The 16,550-nt window shown below is 40.1% G+C and overlaps 1 protein-coding gene and 1 long non-coding RNA gene across 2 annotated transcripts in view; one reads left to right on the top strand and one right to left on the bottom strand.

Moving 5' to 3' along the window:
* DCHS2 (dachsous cadherin-related 2) overlaps window positions 1-16,550 on the bottom strand; it is a 242,346-nt gene that overhangs the window by 184,554 nt on the left and 41,242 nt on the right. The gene's annotated exons all lie outside the window — the stretch shown is intronic.
* On the top strand, window positions 10,133-14,215 carry LOC122217774. The gene is made up of 4 exons (XR_006201674.1): window positions 10,133-10,227; window positions 11,182-11,276; window positions 12,840-13,111; window positions 13,976-14,215. It is a non-coding gene; the product is annotated as an uncharacterized LOC122217774 (long non-coding RNA).

Genomic DNA, 16,550 nt, shown 5'->3' with positions numbered 1-16,550 from the left:
TCTCCAGGGTATTTGGAATAGGAGGCAATTTTCCATCTTCTTTTGCAAATAACTAAAGGAAAACAGGTTTTTTGATATATATAATATATTACATATATTATACTATAATATATATTTTTGAGACATATAATACATATATTAGAATATATAATATATATTTGACACATATTTGACACATATAATATATACATTATATAAATCTATAAACTATATAATATATATTATCTACATTATTATTATACATTATATATTATCTATATTATATATTATATATGTTATATACTATATATATTATCTATATTATATATTATATGCAATATTATATATTATATATTTATGTATTATCTATATTATATATTATATGTATTATATATTTTATATTATATATTATCTATATTATATATTAAATATAACGTTATATATTATTTATATATATTATATGTAATATTATATATTATATGTAATATTATATATTGTATGTATTATATATTGTATGTATTATATATTGTATGTTATATGTTATATTATATATTATATTATGTGTTATATATTATATATAATATTATATATTATATATGTATAATATATGTAAATATATATAAATATCTATTTTATATATATTTTTATATTATTACATATATTAATAATATAATACTATATTTTATTTTATAATATTTTATATTATATATTTATATAAATATATATAAATCTATATTATAAAATCCTAAATGTATTAATTTTTTTTTTTTTACCTATCCAAACAATGACTCCAAAATCTCTCTGGGTACAATCCGGAAAAGAGATTCAACACTGAATTTATGGAGGATAAGAATATCCCTTAAAGAATTGCTTGTAATTTCATCTCCATTTTCTTGTCACAGAGAACATTTTATCTTCTCTTCCAATAATCAGTCTAACTCTCTCATGTTAGACATGTCGTATCAGCTCTTAATAAATCAATAGGATTTCTCAGGAAATAGAAAAGATTTAAAAGTCTACTCCATAACAGCTCATGTTAAAAATATGAAAGTTAAAGAGGTTATCTTTAAAAGTTTCATCACATGCGGAGAAACGGGAACCCTCTTGCACTGTTGGTGGGAATGCAAATTGGTGCAGCCACTCTGGAAAACAGTGTGGAGGTTCCTCAAAAAATTAAAAATAGACCTACCCTATGACCCAGCAATAGCACTGCTAGGAATTTACCCAAGGAATACAGGAGTACTGATGCATAGGGGCACTTGTACCCCAATGTTTATGGCAGCACTCTCAACAATAGCCAAATTATGGAAAGAGACTAAATGTCCATCAACTGATGGATAAAAAAATTGTGGTTTATACACACAATGGAGTACTACGTGGCAATGAGAAAGAACGAAATATGGCCCTTTGTAGCAACGTGGATGGAACTGGAGAGTGTGATGCTAAGTGAAATAAGCCATACAGAGAAAGACAGATACCATATGGTTTCACTCTTATGTGGATCCTGAGAAACGTAACAGAAACCATGGGGGAGGGGAGGAAAAAAAAAAAGGTTTGAGTGGAAGAGAGCCAAAGCATAAGAGACTCTTGAAAACCGAGAACAAACTGAGGGTTGATGGGGGGTGGGAGGGAGAGGAGGGTGGGTGATGGGTATTGAGGAGGGCACCTTTTGGGATGAGCACTGGGTGTTGTATGGAAACCAATTTGACAATAAACTTCATATATTGAAAAAATAAATAAAAGATAAAAAAATAAAAATAAAAAAAATAAAAGTTTCATCACAGCTCTGAAACTGACATATTTTACATAGTCAATACATCTCTGGGAGGCAAATATACAGCAACATTTGGATTCCTACCAAAGAGAAACATACTCTGAAGTTATCGCAGATCTTCTGTTAAGGGAATGTCTTGGTTTCCACAGAATGAAGAAGATAAGTCCCGGAGTCTGTTTCTGGAATTTTCACTGCCACAGAGGTTACAGTCTTGAAGGAATTACCTCTAAAGTAATGATGAGGATAGCTCTCACTTATACAATCGCAATATCTTATTCTCAGGACAACTTTGGGAGGTAGGCTCTGTTATCATCTCCACTTTACAGATGAGAAAAATGAGTCAGAGAGGGGAAGTAACCTGCCCAAGACCACACAGAGAAAAAAGTATAGCACTGGAGCCTGAGCCCATGCAGCCTAGCCCCAGATTCCACGTAAGTACCCGGCCACACCACAGTTCCGAAATAGGACCGTCTCAAAGACATTTTGAAATGACCAGATTTCAAAGGTAAAGGAACTCACTGGCTAGTGAAAAGAAGGCAAATAAATTCGTTCTATTTCCTCTTTGACCACTTCACATATAATTTGTTATCAATTATTCCAAATTAGAGCGTTAAATTTTTCTCTCATCTCATTTTTTAAAAAATGTTTATTTACTTTTGAAAGGGAGAGACAGCATGAGCGGGGCAGGGGCAGAGAGACAGAGGCAGACACAAAATCTGAAACAGGCTCCAGGCTCTGAGCTGTCAGCACAGAGCCCAACACGGGGCTTGAACTCTGAGTAGCAAGATCATGACCTGAGCTGAAGTCAGACACTTAATTGAGCCACCCAGGCGCCCCCTCATCAAAAATGTTTGATTGTGGTGGTGGATGTGCAGACATACACATGTGACAAAATCATATTGAACTAAATACACACACACACACTCAAGGAGTAAAAGTAAAACTAGGGACACTAAATAAATGGCTTATATTAATATCAGTATCTTGATTATGTGATTACAGTTTTGCAAAATGTTACCATTGGGAGAATCTGAGTAAATGGTACCTGGGATCTCTGTGTACTGTTATTCCTCACAACTGCATGTGCATCTACAATTATCTCTGTAAATATTTCAGATACAAATTATTAAAACCACATTTATCTGGGGTGGGGGGGGGGGTGCTGTTTTGAAAAACTATTTTTGAACAGACCTGGGTTTTCCATGCTGAATTTCAAACTATGTTTTGCTCTTAACAAGAAAGAGTTTCACAAAACTCCCGCTAATGTATGTACCTGCCATCACTCTTGCCCCCTACCTTCAAGTGAGGTTCTTGTGACCCCTTGCTTAAAACATTTCAGTGGCTTTTTATAGTACGGTCAAACATCCTTACCATAACCCCTAGCTCTCTCTACTCCAGCCAAACAGGGCTTTCCTTCTGTCCCTGCTCCTTCTAGCTGAGCCAGTGTTTCCAATCCTTCTGCCTAATGAACTTCTACTCACACTTCAGATTTCAGCTCCATACACGATACTTTCTCAGGAAAGACTTGCCTGTCCTTGCCATCCCCTCCAATATAGGCCCATGCATTGCCATAGAACATTCTTTGTGACACTCACTGAAACTTTCATTTAACTTTTTTTTTTTTTTTAATTTTTTTTTTAACGTTTATTTATTTTTGAGACAGAGAGAGACAGAACATGAACAGGGGAGGGGCAGACAGAGAGGGAGACACAGAATCAGAAGCAGGCTCCAGGCTCTGAGCCATCAGCCCAGAGCCCGACGCGGGGCTCGAACTCACGGACCGTGAGATCGTGACCTGAGCTGAAGTCGGACGCTTAACCGACTGAGCCACCCAGGCGCCCCAACTTCTTTTTTTTTTTTTTTAAACATTTATTGAGACAGAGAGAGACAGAGCATGAATGGGGGAGGGTCAGAGAGAGAGGGAGACACAGAATCTGAAACAGGCTCCAGGCTCTGAGCTGTCAGCACAAAGCCCGACGCGGGGCTCAAACTCACAGACCGCGAGATCATGACCTGAGCCGAAGTCGGCCGCTTAACCGACTGAGCCACCCAGGCGCCCCCTCTTTCATTTAACTTCTACCTGTGTGATTGGCTGGCTGATGTGTGCCTCCTCACTGGACCATAACCTCCACGAGGAAAGAATCACGTTGTCTCCTCCTGTTCCCACACACCCTGGTTGGGGAAGGGATGGGGTTTTACAAATATATGCATGATATACTTTGTCATTTAAACAGCTCAAAATTTGAAGATTTTTTATTATTATGGTTATTAAAATGCCATTATGCATGTTTTAATTGAATTATCTTTTTCTAAAATCTTGATTTTTTCTGTTATCTTCATTCCACAGGTAATCAAAAGATTTTTTGTTTTCTGTGTGTGTGTGTGTGTGTGTGTGTGTGTGTGTGTGTTTAGACAGAGACAGAGAGAGAGAGAGAGAGAGGGAGAGAGAATCTTAAGCAGGCTCCATGCTCAGCACAGAGCCCCATGCAGGGCTTGAGCAGACACCCCTGGGATCATGACCTGAGCTGAAATCAAGAGTCATATGTTCAACCAACTGAGCCACCCAGGAGCCCTAAAAGGTTTTAAAAAGACATAAATAAAATAATGTTTAATAAAATCATTTTCTTTAATCTTTACTTCCTCCCAAGCTTTACTTCTATCCACAAGTAAAAAAGTGAAAATGTGTATAAATAAGGCTTTTTATGTTGTTAAAATAATAATAACTAGAATTTTCAAATTTTAACTTGTTATTCAACAAATGGCAACACTGAGCATTCCCCTTATGGCAATTTGTTAGCCTTGGATTTTGAGCTCTTCATTGTTACATTTTATTAGCCTCTTCATAGCATTTGTAACTGTGCAAAAGTCACTGACATGCAAACATCACAGCCTTCCCTCCTCCCAGACCTCCATCAACATGAGACAATGACCAGCTTGGCTCTTCCCCTGTCCCTCCTTTGAGTACAGAAAGGACAAAAATTATAGAATGGATCTTCCAAAGGTAAATACTTAGAGAAGAATCATACTTCTCATCGGCTGCTGCCAGCAGAACCAGCAGAACTTCTGCAAGAAGGTCGTCCTGGGGGAATAGTTCAGAGGCTATTGGGAATCCAAAGGAAAAGGCAGTGAAAAGGGAAAAATTACATAGATGAAAGCAACAGTTCTCTTGGTGTAGGAAAGTTCCAATCTCCCAAAGTTATGGGGTGCCAGAGAATAGGGAGGGTAACAGGGTCTTTACTGACATTTGCCTGGGACTGTGCACATGCATTCTCTTTTCTTAAAATTATTTTTATTTGAGAGAGAGAGAGAGATGCAGAGAGAGGGGGAAAGAGGATCCAAGGCAGGGCTCCATGCCGACAACGAGGGCCCGATGCGGAGCTCGACTTATCAAACCAAACCATGAGATTATGACCTGAGCTAAAGTCGGACGCTCAACCAACTGAGCCACCCAGGCGCCCCCAACACAGGCATTCCCTTAAAAAGTGGAGAGAGTTTTCAGTAGATTGGAATTCCAGCTCAGACTATACCTCTTTGAATGAAACATGCTCCCATCAAGCTTTTCCACCAATCCCTACAAATAATAACAGTAACAGTTCTTCGGCACCCACCATGCCTGGGCGCTATTCTAAACAACATAAGAAACTCTTGGTACCAGCAACTACTCTAGACTTATTGGTAAATCACATTTATGTGTCAGGAGGTAGAAAATAAATCCAACAAAAATTCAGGAGGCTTCCTCCTCAGTGAAATTTCTAGGGCTCCAGTGGTGTGAGGTGCGAAGAGATACCCCCTCTAAGGTGAAGAAAAAGTTGTTGCATCTGGATCCTCCTACAACCAAAAGATGGGTGCAATGCCTAGCAGATCTCTTTGGATTTGGGAAGCAAAGCAGTCCTCATTTGGGTGTGCTACTCCATTTACTGAGTAATTCGAAAAGCTATTTGTTTTGATTGGGGCCCAGACAAGAGAGGGCTCCACAACAGGTCCAGGATGTTGTGCAAACTGTTCTGCCACTTGGGCCACACGATCCAGCATATGAATGGTGCCTGTGATGTCAAGGGCAGCTAGGGATGCTGTTTGGAGCCTTGGGCAGGCTTCTACAGGTGACTCACAGCACACACCCTTAGGAGTCTGGAGCAAAGCTCTGCAGAGAAATACTCTCCTTCTCAGAAATAGCTTTTAGCTTGTCACTGGGCTTTAATAGAGACTAGACAGTTAACCACGGGCCACCAAGTTACCATTGTGACCCGAACTGCCCATCACGAACTGGGTGTTGTTGGACCCTCCAAGCCATAAATGTTGGGTACGCACAGCAGCACTCCGTTATCAAATGTAAGTGTTATACACAGGATCAAAATGGCCTGAAGGCACAAGTCACATGTAGAAGTGTGCCCAGTGCCTATAGCCCGCACTCCTGCTACATTACCTCTTCTCTTCTGGCCCACACATGTGACCTTATGGGAGCTTCCATTCAATCATCTGACTAAGGAAGACAGAACTCAGGCCTAGTTTACAGATGATTCTGCAAGGTATGTAGGTATCACCGGAAAGTGGATAGCTGCAACACCACAGTCCCTTTCTAAGAGCATCCGTGAAGGCCAGTGGTGAAGAAAATCCTCCCAGTGGGCAGAGTTTTGAGTAGTGCCTCTGGTTGTTCACTCTGCTTAGAAGAATTGGCCAGAAGTAGGAGGCTATACCGCTTCATGGACTGTAGCCAGTGCTTTGGCTGGATGGTCAGGAACTTGGAACCGGTAAGGGGGAGATCTGGGGAAGAGGTATGGAGACAGACCTCTCTGAATAGGCAAAAAGCTTAAAGATATTTGTGTCCCTGTGAATGTTCGCCGAAAAGTTATTTCAGCAGAGGAGAATTTTAACCAAGTGGATAGAATGACCAGTTACATAGACACCAACCAGCACCTTTCTCGAGATATTCCTATCATTCGAGTCATTGCCCAGACAGCTCGTGAACAAATAGTACAAATGCAATAATCTAGTTCCTGTGATATGACACAACATAAACACGAAATCTACAGCGCCAACTGTCATCACAGGTTTTGTGTTCACATGGATACATACTGCTTATTATATAACTTGATACTATAGTTTAGCACAGTCACTATATAGAAGAGAAGGAATACTAATATTTGGTGTTTACCTATCTAATAAAAGTCCTATTAAAGAAGCTTAAAAAGTTGGGTTTCATTTCACCCATCTCAAAAGTGAAAAATCTGAATTAATCCAAAGAACTGAAACTGGATAATAAGTACATGAGCGTGCCAGGAAAAAAATGTTTTGAGGCGAAAGAAAAAAAAGCAATATTTGTAACTTATTACAAACAAATAATATGGTGGATCCAGGCAGCTGGAGGTCTTTTTATTTGCTGATCATAAAAGCACCATCTCCAGGATATAAATATCTGAAGAAACACAGGCAAACATTTCCCACTTCAAGCAGTACGGACGACTAGATATTCTAACACTTCGAGGGGAAACTGGGCTGATTACAGCAAGGGTAATGCACTGCAGCTCTCACAGGGAGCTGTAAGCTCAAGTCCAGGCCTGGTGCTAGAGGGCAGTAAAAGCCAGGAGACAGGAGACTGCTCTCTGGAAGGGGCCAAACCTGAGAAGTGGGCATCAAGCCTGCATTTAGGAACTCTTGAACGAACTGCTTTGTGTATCTGATAGAGGACTGAGACTACAGGCTTTAGGGCACTGCCCAGTAACGCGACAGGCACAAGAGCCACGCGGCATCCTAGATTTGTCGAAGGCGAGAGTAGTGGTGGGGAGTGGGGGGGGGGGGGGTCAAAGATGACCTCAAGAGGGTTATATTTTGAAATAGCAAAGATTTGTTCACCTTTTCTAACAAGAGAAGGGTTAGAGACTGCTTCAACGTTTCCAGAAGCAATTTCCTCCAGCACTCGCTCAGGATCATGTAACAGGAGCTGGAGATGCTCTTCTGGCTGGCAGACCCCTCAGGGCAGGAGTTCAAACCTAGTCAAAGAAGGACCTGCACACTTCAAATCATCCTCCCACTGTGAGCGGTGAGGATTACTTTAGCAGCAGCAAACCAGACAGTGAGGGGGACCAACAAATCCCTGCTATGGCAAACAGAATTTTATGGCTCCTTTTATATTTAATTCTTTATTCCAGCTGGAATTAATTTTGGCATGTGGTTTAATTTGAGACTCCAACTTGATCTTATTCCAAGTACTTAAACGATTTTTTTTCATCCAGGGATGGGGGATCCAAAAGTCACAAAGGAAAAGAGAAAGATCTGACTGCAAAAAAGCTTTAAACTTCTATACATTAAAAATATATATATTGCAAATAAAATGAAAAGGCAAAGGCATATTAAGAGGGAAAAAAGAAAAAATACAAAAGGTTGATACTCATAAAAAGAACTCTTTCCAATCAGTATGAACAGTGTTGATATCCTATAAGAAAAATGGGTGGAGGACCAGAACAGAAGGTCATCAGAAGACTAAGTAGAAAAACACAAGAAAACATGTCCAATGGAAAGATTTAAAAAAAAAAAAATTTAATGTTTATTTATTTTTGACAGTGGGAGAGAGAGAGAGACAGAACATGAGCAGGGGAGGGGCAGAGAGAGAGAGGGAGACACAGAATCCCAAGCAGGCTCCAGGCTCCGAGCTGTCAGCACAGAGCCCGACGCGGGGCTCAAACTCACAAACCGCGAGATCATGACCTGAGCCAAAGTCAGACGCTCAACCGACTGAGCCACCCAGGCACCCCATAGTGGTAAGTTTTAATGATACAAAGAAGTAGAGTAACAGACTGGAGATTTTTTTAAAACAGATACAATAATGAGGTGGATTTACTGAGCAGACAATCTCATATACTGCTAATGAGAGAAGAACAACACATATCTTAAAAGCAACCAGGTGGTACGTGTTAAAGATCTTACAATACTTTGACTCAGCAATCCCACTGCGGGAATTCATTTTAAATAATCAATGATATGGTAAAAGATATAAGTGAAAATATGTTCATTACGCTTTAAAATTTTTTAAAAATCAAAAAGTTAAGCATGCATCAATAAGAGAATTATATGCTAGCACACATATATGAAGTATCCTGCATTCCTTTTAAAAGCATGCTTTCAAAGAAAATTTAATGATTTGGGCAAAAACCAATTCTCTGTCATGTTAACTAAAAAATAAACAATGAAAAATTGTATATGGTCTCCATTAATTACACTCTCTCTCTTACACACACACACACACACACACAAATAGATATATATTTCTTCATGTGTAGACCTCTCAGGCTCCATATGGGGTTACACTAGTAACAGCCCATCTTCAATGGCCAGCCTAGATACTCATGAAGGAGCCCTTATCTCTGCATTACTTCTGGGCATCATCAGCTTGCCTGTGTGTTTCCAAATACTCCTACTCCAGCTAAGCACTTCCAGGGATCTTCTGGGCACCTGCTGAATACCCTCCAAGTACCATCATGTCTCGCTAGTCACTGCATGCAACTGCTCCACGGACATGCTCAGCACAAATGCCATCTTCGAGGTGATCTATGGTGACACAACCTGGGGTGGGGCTGGGGTTTTCCGCAAGGAAACAGCCCACCCCTAATTCGGTGGGTATTTGTAGGCTACTAACAATCCCTGTTAGATGCACAGCTTTTAAAAGATTACAAAGGAGACACCATGAAAAGTTAACTGTGTACTCATTTTCAGCGGTAGGATTGAGAATGATTTTTATTTCCTTTTTTAAAGTTTTTTTTAATAGTTCCAGTTTGTCTAGAATGATCATGTATTATATTTAGAATTAGAGAAAGCAATTAAAAATAACTTTAAAGAAAACAATTGCTTTCTAAAGCCTGGATATAGGTGAAAATAAATACTAAAACGTAATAATGGTTGTAGATGTTCAAATAAAATAAGATTAGCCTCTAGGTTTGCAGAGAAAATACAATTTCATGTTGGTTATTCCGTGGTTTTTGCATCACTCCAGTGTGTTTGTAACAATCCCCAATTACCAGTGATAATATTTACATGCGTAAATGTTTTAAATATCAACTCTCAAGCTTGATGAAAAGTTGAACAGTTTACAGTACCGTACGATTGTGGTAGCCATGGTCCTGGACTGCTCAGACCTCCTTACAAGGTAGAAGCTGCTTGGGAGAAGCAAGGTAGCCTCCAGCTAGGATCTGCCCCAGGACCTCGGCCAAGGCCACACCTTCCCCCACCTGCTCCCAGCCAATGACTGAGCACGGTACGGAGCTGGCCACTCCTGCCCAATCAGGGGCCCCCTTCTAATAGGCAATCTTCGCTCTGGGGCACCTCATTGGTCTAGCCAAAACTTTGTCAGAGCTGTATTCAGTTTGAGCGCCTTTCCACCCAGCCGTTTCTCCTTTCCCCTCTCCTTTCACAGGCATTAGTCCTCAACCCCATCTGAGTCCCGTCCCACCTGTCCCTGCTCCCCTGTCCTTGATCCTTTACAGGTTTGTCTGCCAGTGAATCTTCTGCAGGCCTCCTTCCGTCACGGGGCCTGCTTCTCAGAGCACCTGAGCGGACGTAACAACCCACAGTGCTATTTTGTGTTGGTTTTTATATGGTTTTAGAAGAAGAGAATACTGTTAGTGTAGGTACATAGCACATTAGATTTCATGAATGCTAAGCAATTGCTTATTTTTAAAAGTATTCATGTGACAAATACTAAACTAAAGACACTAGAACTACTAAATGGTTTGACAAATAGAATTGATAAGAACAGAATATCCAGTTGAAACTACAACTGCTTTCACACGGCGCGGTAATTTTATACATCCTCATGGTCCAAATGGCACTGGTATACACATACACGCATACTTTCCGGGGTATCGATGCCCTCCGCATAACATGCGCAAGGCCTTCCAAAGCAGATGGTTTTAATGAAATATGTCAGCAATCTACCCACTAATCACAAACCTAGCCTTAAAAACAATACGTACGAACTGATTACTACATTTGTAATCTGAATTCTGTTAACTATCGTCAGACAACATTCATTTATTTCGTTGCACCCAGGACACAGCAACCAGGCAAAAATGAAAGGCATGCAAAGTCGCCTGTGCCGCAATCCTACTCATCTTTAGCCTTTCACAATTCTTCCTCTCTCCATCTGACTGCCACTTTGGGGTTGTAACCAGCCTCTTCTCCCCTGTCACGCACATCGGCGTCCCCTCCAGGCTTTCCCACCCAATTACAGTATATGTGCTGCGAAAGTGAGCACGGAGCTTTCCCACCCCAAAATGCGCTTTCAGGCTTCAGGCTTTTTCCTTCAAGCAGCTTCCAAATCCAGGTGTCCCGTCTTCTGAATTTTTTTTTTTTTTTTTTTTTTGGATAAACGTGAGGATAACTTACGTCCTCTAAGGTGTTAACGAGTGATAGGAGCTCACAATACAGTTGCTTTTCAGGAAGAAAATAATCTGGGCTGCAGTGGAAATTGTCCTGCAGAGCTAACCCTGGGACCTGGATCCAAAGGGATTGAAGGCAAAGCCTCATTGCTTTGGTAAGTGAAACATAGCTCACTTCCAGTTTTATGCTGAACCACAGCTTTCTAACTATTCTTTGTCAAAATATGTTCCTGTGGGCTTAGTCTCCAAAGATGTTAATGTTCGGATGCTAAAGAATGTGTGAAGACAAAAATTTCAAATAAGAGAGATGTACAGATAAACATTCAATTTGTCCATGCGTATGTTAGAAGCCCAGTGCAGTAAATACTCTCCCACAAGCCTTAAAAATCCCAGCCACTGTTAAACTTACCAGGTCTAGACCTCCTCTCTGCTGTTGACTCTCATCTAATAACATCTGATTTCCTTCTTAGGATTCATAATTAATTTACCAACCATTTAAGCTCAATAACAAACCGACTGGAGAAAGCTCCAGGCCAGCTCATGAGAACAACTGGATCTGGGCCATTTTATATAAACAAAGAATCATCTGACTTTATAAATTGTCATGGGAAGTATCATAGGAAGGAAGAGATTGGGAATGGAAAATGTAAATACTTTCAGCAATTACTAGGATCCTGTCTTTTAACATATAAGATATTTGGCGATACAAGTTCCCACCATTCCTGTAAGTGATCCTTGTTTTTTAAATGCTTTTCACACACACTATTCCATTTAATTGTCAAAGCAGTCCTGTGCTGTAGATTTGTACTGGCTCCACTTTGCAGATAAGGAGATGGCTGTTGGTAGAATTTCTGGGATTTGATGAGACCCACATTTACTAGGTGGCGGACCAGGAACTAGAGCCCAAATAAGAGCCCCACTACACAGCTTTCCATTAGCCACGCAGTCTTTCCTTCATCATAGTGTGTCAAAGGAGCGTCAGTGGCTGTTCAGGGAAGTGTTTCTTAGCCACGAAAGATGACCACACTACATGACTTAAAAGGTTAAAAGTTACATACATGAGAAAAAAAAATATTTGTGTCTCTCAAAAAATCTAAGAAAGTACATTTTCTCTAGCTAAACCATAAAGCGTAGTATTTTCTTTTGAGAGAGAATGCTATCAAACTAAAATTAATGAAAAGGATAATTCTAGACAGACGGGTAAAATACACGTTATCACTTAAAATGTATTTGAAATCTAGAGTGAGTCAAAACAATGTTCTAAACGGAAAATAACAACAACAACACTAACAACAACAACAACCACCACAACACTAACGCTCTGGGCGTCTGGAAACTCCAGAGAGCCAAGTGTCCCGGAGAGTTGATGGTTTACATCATTAGGCAACCATTTCTGTAAATCTTAAATACTTGAATATATTTTAGCCCTCTTTTAAGGTTGCATGCTAATTCTCTGTGTTATCAAGTGATTAACCTTTGCTCTGCAGATCGATGTACTTCTATGGTCTTTTTTTATTAGGTAGATTTTCTGCTTTGTCCTTTGTTGTAAATTGTCAAGCCCCCCTCCCCCCCTCACTGCTCTCCTAGGTCTCCACCAGGAAACTCTCTTTTAATTTACTATTATTTCTAAAGGACTGTAGGATTAGAAATCATTCTACTAAGTTAAGTTCATTAATGCAACAGATATTTTTAGAACCCCTTGTATTTGTCACCAACAGCCAGGCAGGTGCCAATGACACAGCTGCATGAGATGTGACCCATGGCCTCATAACGGGACTCCAGACTCCAACGCAGACCAGACAGCTAGCTCAGACTGGGAAACTGGGAATGGGTCCCAGGAGAGAGTTTTGAGCCGGAGAATATGTACAATTTTGTTAATCCAAAGAGAGAAAGTAAGGGCATTACAGGCACAAAAGAAAAGTGCAGGAGCAAAGGCATGAAGCAATGAGAAGATTTGATGGACTTAGAAAATGCAGACAACTTAAAAATGGTGAGTCAGATAAAACACTGTAAAATAAACTCCGAGTCAGAGCTACAATAAGCATGAGCGTTAGTAAATGGACCGGGTGATATGTATTTTGGGATTGCAGGGGCCTGTTTTCTTACTTCCTGGTTAGATGTGTTTGAAACTATCATGTAACTGAGCTCTAAGTAGGTAAACTGTCATTGCTGCATGGGCCTATTATGAATTGTGATTTTTTCTACTAATTAACCTCAGCTTACTTGTAGCTGTCCATTTGTGGCTTCGTTTATAACGTATACTTAAATACAGTGCAACTCCCCAGAATGTGAGTTCTATGAAGGTAGGGACTTGTGTCTTCATTGCTGATTCCCCAGCACCTAAAGCAGTGAAGTGTGTGTTGACTGAATGAATGCACATGTCGCATTTATATAGTGCTTTACAACATGCAAGTCCTTTTCGTACCTTTTTTCTCCTACTAGCATAAGACCAATGAAAGCAAGCCCCACTTTTGATGGATGAGTATTCCCCATGCTTGCTTGGTCCCTGTAGCTCCCATCGCTGTGGCCCTCCTGCTGTGATGGCAGTTTACAAAGCCTGTGTCAGCCCCTGCCTTGAGTACTACTACTGCCTTATGCCAAAAACAATCATGCAACGTGTTCCCCACAAGAAAGGACTTTTACAAATTAAACAACCAACATCAGTAGTACTAATGATTTAGTTTTTTAGAGTATCTATGCCATCTGTTGCCCCTGGCTTATAACTGACTGATCTGAACGAAAAAGTGATAACCAAATTACAGCAACTACTTGAGGCCCCCAGAATTACCTGAAGGGTATGTTAAATCACATATTGCTTGCCCCTATCTCCTACTGAAGATTTCTGTTTCAGTAGGTCTGGGATGGGACCCAAGAATCTACATTGCCAACAAGTTCAGTGATGATGATGATGCAGGTCCAGGGACCATATACCTTGAGAACTACTGATCTGGAAAATCAGTCTATTAATACCAGATGCAAAAACAGAACACGAGCATGGCTCCCAGTATGATCTGTTTTTGTATGTTTAACTGTCTTTGGTAAGTATTTTTGCCCCACATCGTTCTGCAGTCAAATACAGAAATAAATGTTTGTTCCGAAGAATTATTTTATGAAAATTACAGTGCCATCTATCCTCTTGCTAATAAAAATAAGTTGAAGGAAGACAAAACACACAACACAAAAAGGAGTGGGTAACTGTGGAGAATTAAGGTATTGCAAACTATTTTCAAACATTATATATTTCAATTTGAAACATGTTTCTTTTGCCCAAACGAAAGCAGTAATTTGCTAAAATTTTAAGTAAAATTTCCTATTTATTTTATTTTTAATTTTTTTTTTAATTTTTTTTTCAACGTTTTTTTATTTATTTTTGGGACAGAGAGAGACAGAGCATGAACGGGGGAGGAGCAGAGAGAGAGGGAGACACAGAATCGGAAACAGGCTCCAGGCTCCGAGCCATCAGCCCAGAGCCTGACGCGGGGCTCGAATTCACGGACCGCGAGATCGTGACCTGGCTGAAGTTGGACGCTTAACCGACTGCGCCACCCAGGCGCCCCTATTTTTAATTTTTTTTAAACATTTCTTTATTTTTGAGACAGAGAGAGACAGAGCATGAAAGGGGGAGGGTCAGAGAGAGAGGGAGACACAGAATCCGAAGCAGGCTCCGGGCTCCGAGCTGTCAGCACAGAGCCTGACGCGGGGCTCGAAACTCACAGACTGTGAGATCATGACCTGAGCCGAATTCGGACGCTTCACCGACTTAGCCACCCAGGCGCCCCTAAAATTTCCTATTTAAATATAAAGTCAGACGAGTATTTCCAGAGGAATTCAATTTTCATTAAGAATCAAGTTACTCAGTTCATAAACCTAGTATGTAGATACTTCATGCTTCCAAAGGCTAAACTAGAACACAGCAGTTTCGTTCTTGTCTTCCCTCCTCTAAGCCCTAACTTTCCAAAGAAGAGCTAATTTTTATGTTCATAATATAAGCGCTTCATGGTGTTTTTCATTATGAAATTCACCTTGGTTTTTGTTTTGTTTTGAAGCTCAAAAGGTGCCGATTGGCTATTCAGGTCAGGGCTCATGGCCTTCTAGAAGTTGGTGAGCTCACTTATGAGATAAAATGCATCTCTTGCACACACCATATAAAGTCTAGAATTTGAATTATTAAATGATCTTCTGTGTCACAATAAAAATATCTACATGTAATATATGAGTGTGTGTATATGTGTATATATGCTGGAAAGTGTAAAGAAAATAAAACAAACCTAAATTACAACACTCACTGATTCTCAAGTTCATTGGACTGATTATGTTATCTTTTCAAATACTGTCCTCTAAGGATGCGGTTTCCAAGTGCACAAATAGTCCGCACGTGTGTGCAAAGCAAATCCAATCCTACAAAACAATAAAAAAACATTATTATGGTATCTTGAGTTACTAAACCTTTTCCCCAAAAAATGTCAATGGAGACTTAACAACAGAAAATACTATAGTCATAAACCTCTTCCAAAAATGCAAAAAAACCCCTCACATATATAGATAGATATTATATATTATATTTATATATATTATATATTAGATTTATATATATTACACATATAATGTGCCATATTTCTAAGGAAACATCTCTGCAGTTAACTAATGGAGGCTAGAACTGTGAAGAATTATGGAGAATTCCCATCCATCATGTGTAAAAGAGAAGCTGGACCAGGAGTAGGAGCTCCTATCAATGATACACTATTTCACAATTGTATTTGTCAGGGTGGGGGCGGGTTAAGCTTCTTCTGAGGCATTTTCTCATCCAAAACAGAATTCCTCTAAGTATAGGGTCCATTTGGGAAACCCCATTTAAAAATCTGGAAAAGGAAGGTTAGAATTGCAGCAGATGGCCAAGTGATAAGACTCCTGCCTCCATAGGTCTCTGACTTCCTAAGAGGAATTCATGTTTCATAAAAAAGAAACAGATGAGATTCCAGAAGACCAAGAAAAATTCAAAAACCAGGAGTTCATTCTCGTCTGTTGTCACAAAAGGGAGAACAGGAGCAGAAAGCGCCCATCAACGGCCCCACAAATGTCATCTGCGGGTCTGCACCTCCATCCATTGCTTCCCCTTCTCTAGCTCTGCTGTGTCTCACAGGATGACCCTGCAGGCTGTATTTCACAGGCTCCCCTGCCTCCTGGCTTCATTAGATTTGCATAATGGGATGTGGCAGGAGACTAGAGGGCCCAAGATTAGACACCCCCCCCTCCCCCCCTACCCCCCCACCCCCCCACCCCACCTCTGCAAACGTGTTTCACTGCCTCCAGTGGTGTCTTTAGCAATGGCTGCACCTTCCCTTGTGGTCTTAGCTACTAACATATACACTCTGTCCCTGTCTCTCTCCTTCTCTCTCATTGTCTCCAAGTTACAAAACCCAATCCAGATG

This window comes from Panthera leo, chromosome B1 (genome assembly GCF_018350215.1).
Source record: "Panthera leo isolate Ple1 chromosome B1, P.leo_Ple1_pat1.1, whole genome shotgun sequence".
Classification (NCBI taxonomy): Eukaryota; Metazoa; Chordata; class Mammalia; order Carnivora; family Felidae; genus Panthera; species Panthera leo.
This window is presented reverse-complemented; position numbering and strand designations above follow the sequence as displayed.